The sequence below is a fragment of the Haliotis rufescens genome, unplaced genomic scaffold, assembly GCF_023055435.1.
Source record: "Haliotis rufescens isolate VD_foot unplaced genomic scaffold, xgHalRufe1.0.p SCAF_7, whole genome shotgun sequence".
Taxonomy (NCBI): Eukaryota; Metazoa; Mollusca; class Gastropoda; order Lepetellida; family Haliotidae; genus Haliotis; species Haliotis rufescens.
In genome coordinates this window covers 25086189-25104316 of record NW_025964361.1, presented here as the reverse complement: position 1 = coordinate 25104316, position 18128 = coordinate 25086189, and the positions used below count along the sequence as shown (strand labels likewise).

General features: G+C 38.6%; 1 protein-coding gene across 2 annotated transcripts in view; it reads right to left on the bottom strand.

Moving 5' to 3' along the window:
• LOC124137477 (protocadherin gamma-B5-like) overlaps positions 1 to 16868 on the bottom strand; it is a 51555-nt gene extending 34687 nt beyond the window's left edge. The window contains exons 1-2 of one of the 2 annotated variants that reach the window (XM_046503792.2): positions 16762 to 16868; positions 4089 to 4404 (exon numbers count right to left, since the gene is read on the bottom strand). The gene's annotated coding sequence lies outside the window, so the exon portion shown is untranslated. The remainder of the gene's footprint in view (positions 1 to 4088; positions 4405 to 16761) is intronic. The other variant, XM_048387996.1, reaches the window with a different exon arrangement.
• Between the last annotated feature and the right edge of the window lie 1260 nt (positions 16869 to 18128).

The following is an 18128-nucleotide window of genomic DNA, read 5'->3' as shown; positions in this document are numbered from 1 at the left end:
GACGGTTGAACGCCAATTTGAACAGTGTTTCAGTTCCATCACGACGTGTCCGCTTGATTTGGGAGGGCAGCGTGAAGTGATGCAAATGTTTAAGAGCCCTTAAGTTGCACAGACTGGTCCGGGTTCCACAAACTGATCTTAGTGCGCCATGACTTTCGCATGTCAATGGTAAACTTTCGATCGTTTTAACACTAATATCGGAAACGAAACTCCCAATACATGAACTTAAGTCTTAGCACCCTCTTAGTATTTGTTCTTGTATTACAGTAAACTACCTTTATAACGAGCACGCTTATAACGAACTGACCGATATAACGAACTTATTTTTTAGTCCCGGCCATTTGTTGCATATATGCTGTATATATGCTTATAACGAACTACGGTTATTACGAACTAAAATGAGTGGTCCCTTTGAGTTCGTTATAACCGTAGTTTACTGTACTCACAAAGGTTTAATATTCGTGACGAGACCCGAAAAAGAAATCTTCAAAACTATATTCGTACCCCCTTTCTCTTTTCAGGTCAGTATTGGGTGCAAATCATTGTAAGTGTTACAGAATTCGTGGGTGTAGTTGAGCTGGGACGACGATACATATATCGATAGTAAGGTTACCATTATCAAAGACAGTGAACAGAAGCATGTGCCTCGATAGGTGTATCGCATCGAGAGGTCATGTATCGAAACGAAACGATACACGGTTATGCATGGGTGTCCCGTGCAAAAGATGAATGGCAAAATATGTACAAGAGGTCCTAAGTCATTTTTCATCAATAAACTCAAATCTACCACGCTTCTTTTCGCATTCAGCGCAACACCCGTGTTTGGCAATAGCGCCAAGGATCCCAGCGCCTTACGTCAGCTCGTGTTTCTTCTCGCCTGGCTGAGAGTGAGGTCAGGGAGAACTATAGTCACCTGACACAAACTAACACATCGTAAATCTCCAGCGAAACCTGTTATGTTAGTCTGTCTTACAGACCCCGATACAAATATATATCAAATACAGCCCATGCAAGTCTATAATGTTTGGCAAGTCTAGATTACTGAAAATGAAGAGAGTCATTGGGCTCCCTTTTATTATATTTTTATTAAGATAACTGAACAACTTTTTTCTGTACGATATGTTCATTTCAGAGATCAGATGTTAGTCTACTGTTATGTCTGACCGTACCATTTAAAGTCGCATCTGGATTAACAAGTTTCCGGATTAACGAATTAAATCCATGTCATTTGTAGGTGGGCGTTATTTAGCAGGGATCCGTACTCATGTACTAAGGGGTTGTCGGGTTTCTAAATATTGTTCACTGAACATGATGGGAGTTCTGAACAGAACAAGTGTTGTGGTTCCCCCAAATTGTTTGGTTCATCCTGTCCGAGATGTATGTCAGCTGTATGTGTTGTTGAAGCAGTGACACAGACACTAATCTAACAGATAGAGGAGCATCTGCCGGGGAGCCGCCGCGTCAATCTACAAGACATTAAAAGAAGGTACTTGTTGCACTGTCTGGCGCTCGGCATTGTGGGGATAAAACAAGGACAGGTCGGCTCGGAGTCGGTATACTGTGTCTGAGTGGGGTATCCATGTTCAACTGCGGCATGGTGCATCAGTGGGCTTGCACTTTAAAGTCCGGACTAGCACAAGCAGCCACTCTCTCTCTCTCTCTCTCTCTCTCTCTCTCTCTCTCTCTCTCTCTCTCTCTCTCTCTCTCTCTCTCTCTCTCTCTCTCTCTCTCACACACACTCACACACACACACGCACACGCGTGCATGCACCTCGCGATAAGAGCAATAATCTTGAACGCGACGTTCAACCCCATTTTACCTCACCTCCAACAAACAACACCCTTTACCCCCGAACAAATATTAAATGATTCCTTGTTACTACTGCTGTCATCTAAATAACCCATGTAAACAACTATCTGTTTTACTGGATTAAATTTTGATTTGTGTTTATTGAACATTTCAATATTTGCACATCCGCATTAAGATTAAAATGTTGTCACAAGAGGTGTCGTTTGTTTAAAAAAGTCAACATTAATAAGGTTATACAAACGGTCCTGTCAGATTAAGGGTACCATCACCATCACCTTGGTACATGGCAGCCTACTTTTAACCTATCAGAAAACAACCACAACAACAACAAGTCTCAGTCTACCAAACAATCCTTTGTTTTCCTGTCACTACCACATTGCAACTTAAAATTCCGGTAACTTTTCGTCATATGAAGTAATTCTTTTAACGCAGTAAAGTATGCATAAACACAAGGACTTAACAATCACAAGAGTGTTTCATTCGTTATTCAATATCTAAAAACAAAATTTACTTCATCAATATTTCAATCATGTGACAGCCACCAGTTAATAAGCAGGTATGGACCAGCCGTTGGGATACGATGACACGTAGTCAAGCGAGTCACCAGTCGGACCATCCAACCCATTTTACAACAAGCATTGGTTGCTAGGGACCAAACCCGACCCGGAACCGACAAAGGGAGTACATATGTTTAAAAGAGTGGAGATTCTTATTTACCATGACATCAGAGCTCCAGATAAGCTTTTGGTGTTGTGGGTATTTTACCCATGCATTTTAAAATCATTGGGTATCAGTAATTCTACCTGCGTATTCAAATTTTCTGTTACCCACTAGTTTTTACACATGTGGGTATTTAAGTTTAATATTTAAAAACACTATTCATCTAGTCCCTGCAAACTGGTGTCGTGTGGGTTCGAGAGCTTTATAGGACTCAAAAATACCACGATACTTCCACAAGAAAGTGTGATGGCAAATGATCATGATGTAACTGTCATCGTGGAGTTTGGCAAGGTTGACGGAATGCCCCTTTATAATTTCAAAATAAGTTGCTGATTTGCTAATCGAATACGCAGGGTTACTTCACAATATTTTGATGATACGCACAAGTTTTATTTTTGTAGCGTATCTGTAATGTTCGTTGCGTATTTGATACGCTTGGATTATATATAACTGTGTATTTCTGCATTTCTGATGCGTATTTCACGCAGATACGCAGCTTATCTGGAGCTCTGATGACATGTTTATCGGGATTACGGGAGATACATGACAAGGTGTACAACTAGGGTTGACTGATGAGGACATATTTACTATTGCAATTGTCTGTGATGGGCGTTAGTATTGCGATGTTAATATATAATTACAATTGCGATACACTGTAATAGTTGTATGACGAACACCCTTGTCTTCACAAAAATATTCACCATCCCTATAGGTGGCGCAGGTTGCTAGGGAGGTTGTTTGGGAGTGAAGAAGGCAGGGGACAGGAGTGTTGTATATAACATTATTGATATATTCTTATTGAAAAACAAATAGTGCATCCGTTACTACAGGTGAGAAGTGTACGTATCGGTATCTGCCACTACAGATATCGATACTTCTCATAGTCTAGTTAATATCGATGACGACTAATGATATTGCAAATGTCATCGACATATTGCCATCGGACCATGGAAAGCTCGATCAATCGTTTCACCTCTATGTTACTTACCCGAACTGAAAGGCAGCAGGGTGACAAGCACTCTCGAACTTAAACTACACGATGGAAATGTGTGCTGTTGAACACAGTGTAACAATACAGGAGATTACTTTCTCTGAAGATCAGAAAGAAAATTGTTGGAATATTGTCAGTAGAATAAATTGGTTCGCAGAAATAATGATACAGGCACCAAATGTAACACCGGGTATCATCACTGTTCAATAGTGAGTTATAAACATATGCTCTTTATGATACATTCGGAATCGTACAATGGACTGTCAGATTTCTTACGATTTTTGAAAAGGTTTTTGTCACTCTTAGTTTTAACAAATCTCTTAAAGAGAATATGACCATGAACTTTCTACACCATGAATATAAAACGTCAAGGCCAGAGACTAACCAGTCTCCATTATACGACGAAACAGAATCCACTGGGAGTAAAAAGCAAACAATTGATGAAAATTATATGACTGGATGACTGAAAATCAGCGATGAAACCAAGTGTTTGGGAAAACATATGCTTAAGATAATTTCCATAACAAGTACATGGTGCTTAAATGTTAACACATGCATCATAATTACCTGAATCCTTGAATGTTTTCTTCACAAAGTAACGAGTGAACCACCTTCTTGAAAGAATCCGTTTGAAACACAGAAGTCCCGTCACATAAATCCACAGACAAGAAGTTTAAAGTCAAAAGGCGTAAACACAGTCTAAAACCACTCGAGAGAACATCTAAAGCGAAAAGCAGAAATCACTCCGCCGAAGTCTTGGATCGTCAGACGCCTTTGGTAACTCTTCACAAAACTGGATTACCTAACGTCCCCGTTGAAGAGCCCCATCGATGTTTTCTGACTTCCTTTCAAAAGAGTTCTGCTTGTGAGACGCCGCCACCACCTGTAAAACAGAGGAGGAGTGGCATGAACTCTTGGCTTTACTAGATCAAATCCAGGGCCTCGGAAAACATTAAAGTGTGTCACAGGTAACAAAGGCAATCCTTGTTTCAATTCTTGGGAATGGAGACTTGGCGTTGTTTGTCTTTGGGGGTAAACAACGCTGGGGCAACACTGACAAGACAACACAGCGGCTGTTGGAAAAAGGGGGGTAGTAAATAGTCAACACTGCCATGTCGATTCACGTGAAGTATGTGCACCACGCTGCTGACGAATAGCGATGTAATTAGGAAACAATGAACCATTCCGAAGCGATGGAATGACGTTAAGCGGGGAGTTTGTTACTTGGAATTTGCTATGTTGGGGGGAGGGAGGAGGGGGGTAGATTTTAATCTGAAAACATTATTTTAATCTCAAGAGTTCCGTATTGGTTTTTTTGTTATTAACGCGGAACAGGGTTATCCGTGATCTGGTATGTACGCTATACAGTCCTTAGTAGTAGACTTTCCCTTCATGTCGAGAATTCTTCAAGAAGCTCCTGCCAACGATGTCGACATTTGACAACGTTTGACGTATGGATATGTATGATATCCGAAGGCCATACATTTGTATAGCTGAAATAGTACCAAACGCGGCGTAAAACCCTACTCACTCATTAATATGAGGGGACAACGTAGATGTAGATGTGTCACAACTGTGGCGACAAAAGATGCTGACAAACAAAGGTTCTGGTTTTGAGCGAATCCGGGATTCAAACCCGCGAGGAGCGGACCCAATCAGCTAGGGGATGTAACTCACAATGTATTGCGGCGTCCTAGCCCTTTGGGCTACCCTAGGCCACATAATACCTTCCTGGTGAAAACATGACGTATTTATGGACGTCAGCAGGACGACAAGGTAAATTGTCGGATATAGCGAAGTGGAACAGCGTGAAAGATGCGACACACATGAGTCTAATACTGACCCAGATATTGTTCGAGTCAATAGTGAACTACGGTTATGACGAAGTGATATGAAACGTCCCTGTACCTGTCCGGCATGTCTTATACTGTACATATTGGTGTCGTATATGTTGATTTTTCTTATAAAATACACAAACATTTTTCATTTGAAAGTTACAGCAAATCACACATGATTCAAATTTAAACAATATTCCTTGTTGTGTGATTTAAATTGTTTTATTCAAATGAATATTGAGATACATATTTGGCAATTTTATGAAATGTGTGTATTCCAAATCAGGCTTATTTTGAAATAGCATGTATTGTCTTAGAAGAAAAGGGAAATACAAATAACCTTTTGAAAATCTCCATCAGTTGCATAGAAATGTTTCTTTGTGTCGCGATGCATTTTCTTTGGCGAATAAATATTCAAATCACCGCGACCTTAAATTTAGTGACAAACAAGATTTCAAAAAGACAATGCACTTGTTTGTATGAACACCGCTCTAAACATAAAGCCCGGTTGATCCACAGAAATACGAGGCACGCACGGTAATAGATTAGCACTTCCAAAATTGTAAGTTCACACTATCACATACCAGGATCTTATTTTATCCGGGAGCTAAAACGGTAAACACCGTTTAAACCTTGTTGTCCCGACAAAGAGTTGACCATCACGCTTGTCAAACGGTTCAGAATTAGAATATTGAAACAACATCAAGATGAGAAAATGCGAGATTGTTTAAATTGCGAAAAGGCGGGAAACGTGGTAATGAATGCTTCATTGTAGTAAAGATGCGGGACAATAAACTGATACATTTAAACAACGTGTCACTATGGCGACAGAGATGAGGGTATTTGAGGCCATTTAGGGGCCGAGTACTCTGAAGAGGCAAAGACATTGAACGTTCACCTTGTTCAAGGATCTTCAACCTTGGAAATTGTCTCTATAAAATAGCAAACAGTAAATGAATTATTTTATAAAGCGTAAATATTTTAAGTATTCCTGCATGTGAAAATGTGATACATTTATCCGAGGTAGGTTTGATGTATAGCTGCAAAATGTTGAATATTGCTCTCCAGCCCATCCCTACCTCCCATCAAGTAAAACATTGAGTTGACAAATGTTTTCCTCACAATGAGAAACTCGAGTTTCAATGTTTTGAAACGAGGAAATATATACACATATATTAGATATAGATTACACAACTGTCATTTGACAAATGAAAACGTCAAATTATCCGGGGTTTCATTTAATCTTGAATCTCTGTCAGAAGCTAAACTTTGAGACGACACATTATGTTCTTAGAATTATGTAAGCTGACAACTGATTACACCAACTGAAGAAACGAGTCACTTTTGTACACAAACTCGAGGATCAGACACGGGGAAACGAGGAATTCGGTTCAGAGTAACTTGGATCAGATACAGAGAAACTAGCGATTTGGTTCTGAGAAACTAGGCTCAATCCCTGAGAAATGAGCGATTTGGTTCAGAGAAACTAGGCTCAATCACAGAGAAATGAGCGATTTGGTTCAGAGAAACTAGGCTCAATCACTGAGAAATGAGCGATTTGGTTCAGAGAAACTAGGCTCAATCACTGAGAAATGAGCGATTTGGTTCAGAGAAACTAGGCTCAATCACAGAGAAATGAGCGATTTGGTTCAGAGAAACTTGAAAAAGAAACAGAGAAGTTAGGATCAGATACAGATAAACTAGCGACTTGGTTCAGGGATACTTACATCATTTACAAAGGAACTAGGAATAGGTTCAGACAAGCTGGAATCAAGGACAGAGAAGACTGGATCATACGAAGAGAAACTTCCATCAGATACAGAGAAACTAAGGATTAGATATAAGATTAGCTTGGGGGTAGGTACTGATAAACTAGGGGTTATATACAGAAAATGTGATTAACAAAAAATCGGGGGTGTTGAACAGTGCCTGATATAAATTATGAACCTGCATATCCACAAGCCTGTTCACACAAGGTATATTTCGGATACAAACGAATGGAGAAAATAATGATTTTCCATTTGACAGAATATATTTCTTTTTTTCCAAAGTTTGACAAAACCCCTCACAGGACCGTTGCTCAAAGGTGTTTGATCAGGATTACAACTTTCAAGGCCTCAGTAGAGCTTTCAAAATGTTTTATGGTCGACATGTGCAGGGCATTTCCAAACTTGACGCAATAGTGACAAAAAAATATGCATGATGTCATTCTCTAGTCTTACTTGTACATGTGTCCCCGCGTTTGTTTCAGGTGAACAATTGACGTTGCATGTGTTTATGGCGGGTGTCACCGGTGGGCCAGTTTACGCTCGCTGTTTGGCGAACATCTGATGTCACAATTATCTTATAGTGATTCATAAACACATGCTAATGAATGTAGTCGGAATCGTACAATGGACTCTGCTTTTAGCAGAGATATCTTATGATTATGAAAGGGGCGGTGTGGTTGCCTAGTGGTTAAAGCGTTCGCTCGTCACCACGAAGACCCGGGTTCGATTCCCCACATGGGTACAATGTGTGAAACCCATTTCTGCCATTCCCGCCGTGATAGTACCGGCGTAAAACCATACTCACTCACTATAATTATGGAAATGATTTTTGTCGCTTTTACTAACACCTATCGATACTATCGATAGGCATGTACGTGAACGATTGATATCGTAACTTGTCATCGATATATGTTCATCGGGCCATGGAAATATGGGATGCATCTATAGTTGGATCAGTCGTTACAGGCCTGGCAACACGATGCACTCGGAGTAGTTGCAGACAGAGAAACAGATGGACGCAAGTCTACCCCTCTACATTCTATAGTATCATTCGATTTGTCGTTTGTTAGGGATCGGCAATGACGACATAACGATCACTATACTATTTCATTGAAATATGTACATTAGTTTTATAATTATCGTAAGAGGCGACTAACGGGATCGGGTGGTCGGGCTCACGGACTTGGTTGATGCATGTCATCGTATCCCAATTGCGTGGAACGATGATCATGATGTCAATTGCTAGATTGTCTGGTCCATAATCGATTATTTACAGCCGGTCGTCATATAGCTGGAATATTGCTGAATTCGGCGTTAAACAACAAACAAACAAATAATATAATTATATATTTATGTAAAAAAAATGCCCACGATGGAGCTGAGTGTAGTGCGTATGAGTAAATATTGAGTCAATAATGAAAACTAACAAATTTAATTCACTTCACACAATTTTCGATCGAAAGTCTTATTTGCAATACAAATATAGCTTGCACATTTCCGCCTTTGACTTGAATTGAACAAAACAGGACCCAAAGAAGCAAACAAGAACAAATAATCAACTTGTACCGTTTCACGTATCTCTACGAAACATAGTATAATTAGCCATTGTAAACCTTCCCATGTTGTCCAATGTCCCCTAGTTCTCTATAGTTATTCTTTCCAATTGAAAAACGGACCAAACATTTGCCACAGCATCGAGGAAGACACATACTGTCTGGTCCCGGTAGCTTCTTCATTGATGAGTTCAAGTCAACAGCGCCCACACTAGTCACTTACGAACACGTTTACGCAACTACCTCGTTATGTTTCAGTTCACAGAGTTGTGTTTAAGGGAACTGGACTGCCACTTAGCCAGGTCAATACCAATGGCAAAGGCCCGGAAACTGCTGGAGGCAGATGGAACTGCGGAGACTCAAACACTGACTCTGCGGAGAGGTGTGTACTGCAAGGCGCAGTGTTTAAACCCTCGTTTTGTGTGTTTATGTGTACATCTTTTTAAATTTTCAAGCTGCTTTCAAACAGGACATGTGACCTAACTTACGAGAACAATTCCGCAATAAGGCCGTGCTTTCAGAGGTGCTGTGAACCAAAATGGATATTATACATTTATCATACTTTGGAACAATTTTGCTATGGCTTTTCGAAAACCTCAGCTTTTTATGAATCAACAAATTAAGAGACTCTTACAGTTGGTGTTAAAATTCAAATTTCTTATGAAATGGAAAGAAATTCAACCATATTTTATAATACATGTACTGATATATTGTTAAAACAATTAAAATCCCAATAGTATCTTTTCCGTGTTACATTGAAAGTAGTGTGACCAATGTTTGCTAGGATCACATCCTTGTTTTTTTCGAACCTCCATGACTACCAGCCTCACTTATATAAACCTACCACAAGTATTCCTTTGTAAGCCTCTATCTGACACTGACATAGAAAGTCAAACCATGCCTGTTTGTGTTTCTTGTAGTAATGTCTTAACTGCTCTACCCTCTAATTCAACCCTTAAACTTTGAAATTTGAAATCATTCTATTTTGACATCTAACTCCACAATACACCATGTTCGAAGTCCCTTAATCATGTAATTTTCGCTTCAATTGCTGGATTACAGGGTCTGGCACGGTGTAAAGGGGTAGCACAAAGAGGTCACGGTGAGGCGTTGGGTCCTCCATCCTTAAAGAACCCGTCGACATGTAAAGAAATGCACTGTTGTGTCCCCTTCAAGAGGTGTAAGATTCCATGAGTGGCGTTATTAGAAGCTTTGCACAATACCCGAGGCACTCGAAGCCTCCTTGAGAGTTAATTGAATTTACACACTAGCAGGGGGGCTCCTTCGAGATGGAAATCCAGACTTGTTTTTAGCCTCTGGAAATTTAGAAGGACCTCAATAGAATCATGGAGCCGTGAAGGATGACATGGCTCCTCATGCTAATCACCGTATAACCATTTCACTATGGTGTTCCATAGGACATTGGACATGGTAAATGTCATTGAATCAATAAGATCCTGTGGCCAGGGTACTGGTGAGAGGTGACAGGGTGAGGGTGGGATGAGTGTTTGGGTGAAAGGCTGAGTGGCGGGGGAGGTACGATACTGCTAATTATTGGGAAGGTTGATGAAATACAATCTTTGATCTTTGATGTTTTTTTCCCCACAAAGGTGTATTTCGTTTGAAATGAACGTAAATGAGATTGAACTATTTTTTTCAAGACGGATGAGTATTCAGGTGGTTAAATCAGGCGAAATATGTAAGGATTAACAGATATAGAATATTTCATAGCTCAATCTTAGATGGTTAAATGTCCATCAGGATGTGATGAAATGTAACCTCTGGACATTTGGGGTGGGAACTTTGGTCAATAGAACGTTTGATTCGTGAGAATCTGAATCTAAACACAAAGAAAAAAAAGAACAGCATGGGTATGTTGTTTTCTTGATTTTAGAACTCGCAGATACATGTACTTCCTAATATCCATCTAATTTGTTATCTTCAAAATAACATTAATAGTTCTCTTGTGAAGGAATGCATGAACAAACACAAAATAAACATCCATAAAATTATTTACCACATGTTTGATACCCTGATTTTTAAGTATCGGGCTGAGGTAAATGGACAGTTGGTCACATGATTGAATGTCAGAGGCATGTTTAATGGCTAATGTTTAATAGCTTGTATAACCCTCGGTGGCCCTCTCCTCCCCGTGTATAGGCAGTTTGTGCAAAATGTTTGAACCACTTTTCTAGGTCTATAATGCAGACTGACAACATGTAAGACAACCTGCGATAACCTAACGATTGAGTTGTCAGCACGTTGGGAAAACTGAAGGACAAAAATCTATTCCGATGATCTGCTGATTTTCATGCACACATATTGTATTGCATTTTATACAAATTGTGAAATTAGTGATGAAAAGATTTCTTAAAATGAGTGAGTTGTGTTACGACGCTTTGACAAGTAATTTAGTTACATCGCGGATTGTCAGCTTGATGTGGGAGTTAACACTTAGACATTTACCACTTTGTTGAAATCAACGAGTTCGGGTGTGGTGATGACAAAACAATTTTCATACCAGGGAGATATTCTGATTCACCTCATGACAACTCTGTACAGCAAATTGTGGCGCATTAAACGACTGGGCCAACCTTGTCCCCTTTTGAATCTAGATCGATCCAATATATTTGGTATATTCGGCTACTTTATTCTTAGCCATTTACATCTTGAATCTACAACGTTAACATCTTGAGAAGAACTTAACACACAGGCCATCTAACCAGATTTACCCAAAACAACTTAACCAAATCGTCAACATTTTATCAACGTATTTTCTGCTACTTAAACCATATTTTCCCAGAAAAGTAACAACTTGATTTGAAAATGTGTAACCTCTCAAACACGGAAATAATATTTTAATGTCGAGTTTGAAGTTACAATTGTCATCACAGCTACAGGAAAAAACGAATGTTTAAAAAACAAAACAAATCTCACTGAACATGACAATTTCCTCTCAAATATTTTTTTCCAAATTGAAACCAGCCCTAATACCTCGGCTGCATCTCCTGTCATCCACAAGTGATGAAGGAAGGCGTCTCTGGCACGTCAATCTGTCCGTCAATTGACAAGTCAGATTAATCAATATCACCCGCAACTATGTTAAACCCGACAACTAAGACCACAACCCACTTTGTCGTAAGTCAGGGCACGTGGCATTATAATATTGATCGTTACAACAAAACGTTGCATCGGCCTTAGAAAGACAACAAGCCGAAACGTTAAAATAGAGCCATAACAAACGGCTTTCCCTAAAAACAAAGCGTTAGATGTAACAGGCAAGCAGGAAAACGACAACCTTGTCTACACCCCAGCAGAACTTGCGTAATTAAACTCACTCATTTAATTGTTCCAAGAGTTTCAAAATTGCAGAATATCTAAATTCATTTATTTAATTTTGTCGAGGGTTTGGCGGTGTCTTTGATGTTATTTTTTATAGATAGCATCTTTCTTACGACCGGACGGAGTTGTAACGCAGTTCAAACAGGAAATTGTTATTACGTTTGTTTTTCATGGACTGTTACCAGTTTTATTCTGAGAGCTGTTGCGAGCAGAAGGACAGTGAGAAATGCTTCAGTAGACAGTTATTCCCGTAATCGAGCACATGTGGCACTAAAGACATCAACGGCAACATGTTTTGACATGTTGTTTCTAACCACACGGTGTCATCATTGGGATTGTATGGCGTGAGTGATTTAGGGGTGTTCATGTAAGTATCTTTCATGTGGCGATGTTTAAATTAAATAGTGTAAATAATATGAAATAATAATATAAGTCCATAAAATAAAACCGTTTAATAAAACCAAAATTGTAACATCAGCATAAATGATTTCATTTGGAAAAAACCCTGATATACCAACGCTTAATGTACCGATGTGGAGAAAAACAGAAACGAAAATGTGGTTACACACCTTATTCACATTTAACACAGCAAGGGATTATAATTTTATAATACTCAAATATATCAGCCGTTATAATAATTTTTATATACGTTAGAATAACCAATTCCTTGTTCATACATTTGGTCTCATTTTAATATCATTTGATATTATTAAAGGTTCTTCCAGGGGTTTGAAAGTCGTGTAATCACAAACAAAATCAATGGAATTATCACCAAACAGCGTTTCAACCAAACTCAATCACTGGACATAATATTTTGTCACATTGGTGAGTATTGTCCACAACCTCCGGTAGCTGAATGATGACGGTATTCCTGCCAGGGAATAAGCTGAGATACTGTTGTTCCCAATGATGAGGCGGCCTAACTTCATTCATGACATTGCTGTGTTAAAATATGACTGAATTATATCTAACATGACTAAATTATATATAACATTGATGTGTTAATAGCATGTTTGAATTCATACATGGTCCATGCGTGTGGTTTGGAGATTACCCAGGCGATGGTAAATTTAACTCACTACGTCCAGTTTAATGCAGAAGTATTTTCTCATATTTTTTATTGTAATGAGGACGTTGTTTTGTCCACAAGTGTCTGTCAAACCATTAATGTCTATGTGTTTGTTGAAAATAAAGTTTGATGCCATACTTTTTTCTTTAGACATCAAATAACAAGCATGTCTATTTAAGTTGAATTTGTATGTTTCAGGCATTGGATTGTATGTGCTCCTTAAGCTAACAAAGCTGTCTGTTTGAACATTGCAACACAACAACAATAACAATAACAGTAAAAATGATCTTTCTTGTATGAACACAAAGAACACTCGCTGGTGACAACACCACTTTTATATTGTACTCAAAAACTCACACAATACTTCCGACGAGGATCTATGAAGAAAAAACAAATTGTATAGTTCTGTCAACAGTTTCTTCCTGGAATGTAAACAAAATCCAGTTCATGAAGTAAATATGAATTTATCGGACGGTTTATGGCCGGGTAAATATGCATTTTCTTTGTTGTCGGAAGGTGTTAGCGGATGTTTGATAAAGATCGCATAAAGCCATCACGAGTGCTATGTTGACTCACTGGATTAATGTACACACTATGTAGACTCTGTTCACCGTGGACAACCTCACCACAGAGTACGGGGACGTCTTCAACAAAGACACCATGGACAGGGGGAAAGCAGATGTCATTTGTATTTAACGGGATCATATAGGACTGGTACATTTATGAACACATATGTTAAAATATTTAATCAGATTTGATAATTGATTTGTACATTTTTTGTTCTTGATATGGTTCGTGATTGTCACACTCTTGACAAGACGTGTTTGTTACAGGGCCCTGTTTCACAAAGCGATCTCAGCGCTAGGGGGATCGTAACTCACATACATTAACATAGACAGACATATTCTATTTGACATAAGCCATGTTGTCACCTGGTCATACATCATTACAATCTGTATTGGGTGGCGAGGACGTCATCCATAGTTTGCATTTAGTTGTTGTTTCTCAACTGGAATGCTTCATGTACATATTTTCTTAATTGTTTCTGACCTGTTATATTTTCTGCTGACATCAATTGAATGAATTTATATACCAATTATTTAAATAATATTAATGTGGCGTGATCTGAGATGATGATATAATGGACATTTAATAACAAAACGAAGCTCGTCTTCTAAATCATTGTCCTCACAACTTGCACAAAGCATTTCGGTGGAATAGTCTTACGATCGTTCTTACACTAAGATTTCTTTGTGGAACGGGGCCCAGGTGATTATTGTTTAGTGCACATGACCCCACTTTAAGTCCGGATATTCGAATTTGGTCACATTTGTTAACTCTTTTGTACTGTTTTGCTTTTAGATTTTTAGGTACAGTTTTGTTCTGAGGATGTGTTTTTATAACCGTTTAGTCATTCGTATATTATCTCATTTGAAAAGGGCTTTGAATAACATGTTATTTCCGAATTCCTGACACAAATTCAAGCAGATATCGGGCGGTGAGACAGCTTAGTGGTTAAAGCGTTCTCTCGTCACGTCGAAGTCCCGGGTTCGATTCCCCACATGAATATGTGAAGTCCATGCGAGTTATAGGTGATATGGATTGGATGTCACTCACTCACTTAAGTGTAGGTGCAGGACTGTAATAATTGTGTTTCTTTTCTCATTTGAAGCTATGTACTATAAATGTCTATTCTCATTTATATATTTTACATTCATTTCAGGTGTTTCTTGTTAGGGTGGCTGATCTAATAACTCACCCATGGTAGTAAAAGGGGAATAATGTTGTTGCGGAGGCCAGATTCACTGTACGTGTTGTACCCCGTTAACGTGAATATTTGCTCAGGTTTTCATGCATTGGGCTGCTTGGTTCTAACTGGATTGTTCTGCCGTGATACTCCTGAAATACTGCTGACTGCGGAACTCAACAATTTTCACTCACTGTGATCATCCCTTAGAATATATTTTTGACACGAGAGGAAATTACTTTAGTTTGTGTGTCTTGACGCATAACCGAGATGATGACATTGTTACATACAGATCAAACAATCAGCTAAAAGCACCCGCATCCGAACCATGAGAAGTATGTATTGCACGTGCATTACGCGTCATTAATCTTTGATAACTTTTAAGCAAGAACATATTCTTTAGTTTTGTTTTGCAAAAATGAAACAAATGTGTTCTACGGGCCATAACTTATTGATCGTGATGTCATGGGTGCTTGATTCTTTTGTAGAGGAAACTTGATACGAGTTAATGTTATAAAAGCGTGAATTATGAATAGGAACTGAAGTACTTCGCATTACAACTTCTGATAATGGGTAGAAGAATGTGGCAGATGGTTACTAAATGTTGCAGATAGGGTCTTTTAGGGCGATTTTGGTTACAAGTGTCTTTGTTATTTTCTGATAATTCATTATTTTTTATATCCATCCCAATAAACAAATTAATGATACCTTTTGGACCCGCGTATGTTGACCCATTGAGTATTGATTAAATGTTTTATGGTCGGCAGGAGTGTGTGTAAAGGTTTGATAAAGCCGGTTCAATTGATACAACATGAATCAGTTTTACAAAATGGGAGAAAATTGGTTTGAATGGACGATATTAAAATAGTCCTACTGGTTTCTGTATGTGATAATACACAACGTTGTTGCTGTTATTAAAATAGGTTTGGTTCAACGAGTTTTGAAATAATTGCTAGATTGGAGTTGTCATGCATTTTACTCTTTACAAACGTGCCTCGATTTATGAAGCAGTTGTCCCGAACGTGTCAGTGTTATTTGTAACATGTAATAGTGAACATGTATCAACGGTACTGAGATTATATGTACATATATATGATATATTTGTTTCTTACTTGAAATACAATGAAACACACATTGTAAACAATCGTATAATTATCTCATGGATGTGAAATAATCGTTATCAAAATTTCGATAATTATCGAGATAAAAAAATCGAATTTACATATATGTACATACATATCATAACATAAAAACCTGAATATAGAATTAAAAGGGATACGAAAGCGTGACTATTTCGGAAATTTCGTGTATTTTATTTTTATCGTTATCATGATTAACTTTATCATCACCAACCTTCTTCTTCTTTTTCATCTTCTTCTTCTTCTTCTTCTTATTATTATTATTGTGCAGATAAACATTTAAAAAAAGGTATCAAAGAGATTTTGGGTGATCTTGGCACAGCCAGGCTGGTTATGCTCGTTATCATTATTGTTATTGTTATTATTGTTGTTATTGTTATTCCAACTCGACTCGAAACGAAATCACGAGTTCATGCCCTGACTGAAGACAGTGGTTAAATGAAAGGTGGTAACATAGAGCTCTAAACCAAAACACTACTATCGTCATCATAAACATATTTTTAGTACTAGTGCTTAACAAGTCATGTTCATGTCAACATGCACACCAGATTCACGTCTCCTTAGTGAGAAGGACGGAAACAGAACTAAAACTGTCGTGAAGGTTCACCACTCTCTCTATTGGAAAACTAACATGACACTGACATATAATGTACAACAATTCCTACCTAAAAGTTCTCATGCATCTTTTAAATGCACTATTTTACAATATGTTACCGTGTGGTATATACACGACAGCACCTGTATAAAAACACTTGACATAGGAATGTCTAACAGTCAAACGCTTACCTGTATATCTCCACACCATTATCCAGACATACTGCACCCGTTTGAACGTTCGTCTGATTTGGCCAGCATCTTGAACACAATTAATGCCACACAACGACAGGTCTGTGAATCATGACACGGACTGCCAGCTAGCGTCGGCCGCATGCAAATGTGTGGCAATTGAATATTAATGCCTAACCACAGTAATTATAAATGTTCATTTGCGTTGCAACGGTTGACATCATCACAATGGCGTGTTTCGTTCTAGAGGGTGACGCGTCCCTAATATAATCATCGGTATCACATTAGTACAGGGTCTAATTCATATTTTCCAAAATATCATTTATTTTTTAGTTTTTATTTGAGAACCATGCATATACACCCCAACGAATGCGCCACTACGTCACACGCTGTTGAAAATGATGTCAATATTTAATGTAGTCTTGTTTCAGCTATTTGAATATTTACACCTGTGCCAGGTAAAGCCATACTCAGATCGTATTTTATTGGCTAACAAGGAATCTTGTGTCTCCGCTCAAGTATAGCCCACTAGTCGCATGGCCGGTCTTTTCATAGCGTGTCGCTATGGCTGACTGATGTATCGATTTCGTAGAAGACGCTTGTTTTTTCAGATAGAACCTTAGATTTTCGTGGCAACGGACTGCCTTCAGTCTCGAATGACTGCAGATCAGGCGAGACGCCGTTCACGGCAACGTCTTCAGAATAAACAATATGAAATTTAAATCGTTGACTGCTCCGGGGATTTAACGTAGCGTCTCTATGTTTGTAGGCTTGTTTGTGCCCAGTGGTTTGCTGTCACGCATGAATTTTACGCTTACTTTAATAAGCGTCTTTGTTTTATTATTTAGGCTGTGGAGATTTGGTTGGTGTGGGTGTGTTGTATCCCCTCCGTCGTGCCAGGACTGAAGTGTGGCGTGTACCGACTTGACACTGACTGAAGAGTTAAAACACTGGGAGAACACAGAACTCCGAGACCCGTGGGAACAATGAAAATTTGAATCACAAAGTAACAATTCATGAAATATTAAATGGGTAATTTTAAAGTCGAAATTTTGCAAATTACCGAGATACGTAATTGTTTATATTATTTCTATATAAACGAGATGGTATGTTTCATGTCATGATCTTACAGTTTGATAAAATAAGAACAAGGTAGACACCTAGAAACACACATTTACGTCGATTTAAGCATTGTTTAAACCATGTTATGGCGGAAGACGTCAAGGTGTCTCATATTCAATATGTGAGGAATCGAAACCGGGTCTACGGCATGACTATCCGACGCGATAACCATAAAGCTACCCAAGCCTATGAAACAGAACGATCTTTCTGATACAGGCAATGTGTGTGTCCCCGTGTCCCCGCCG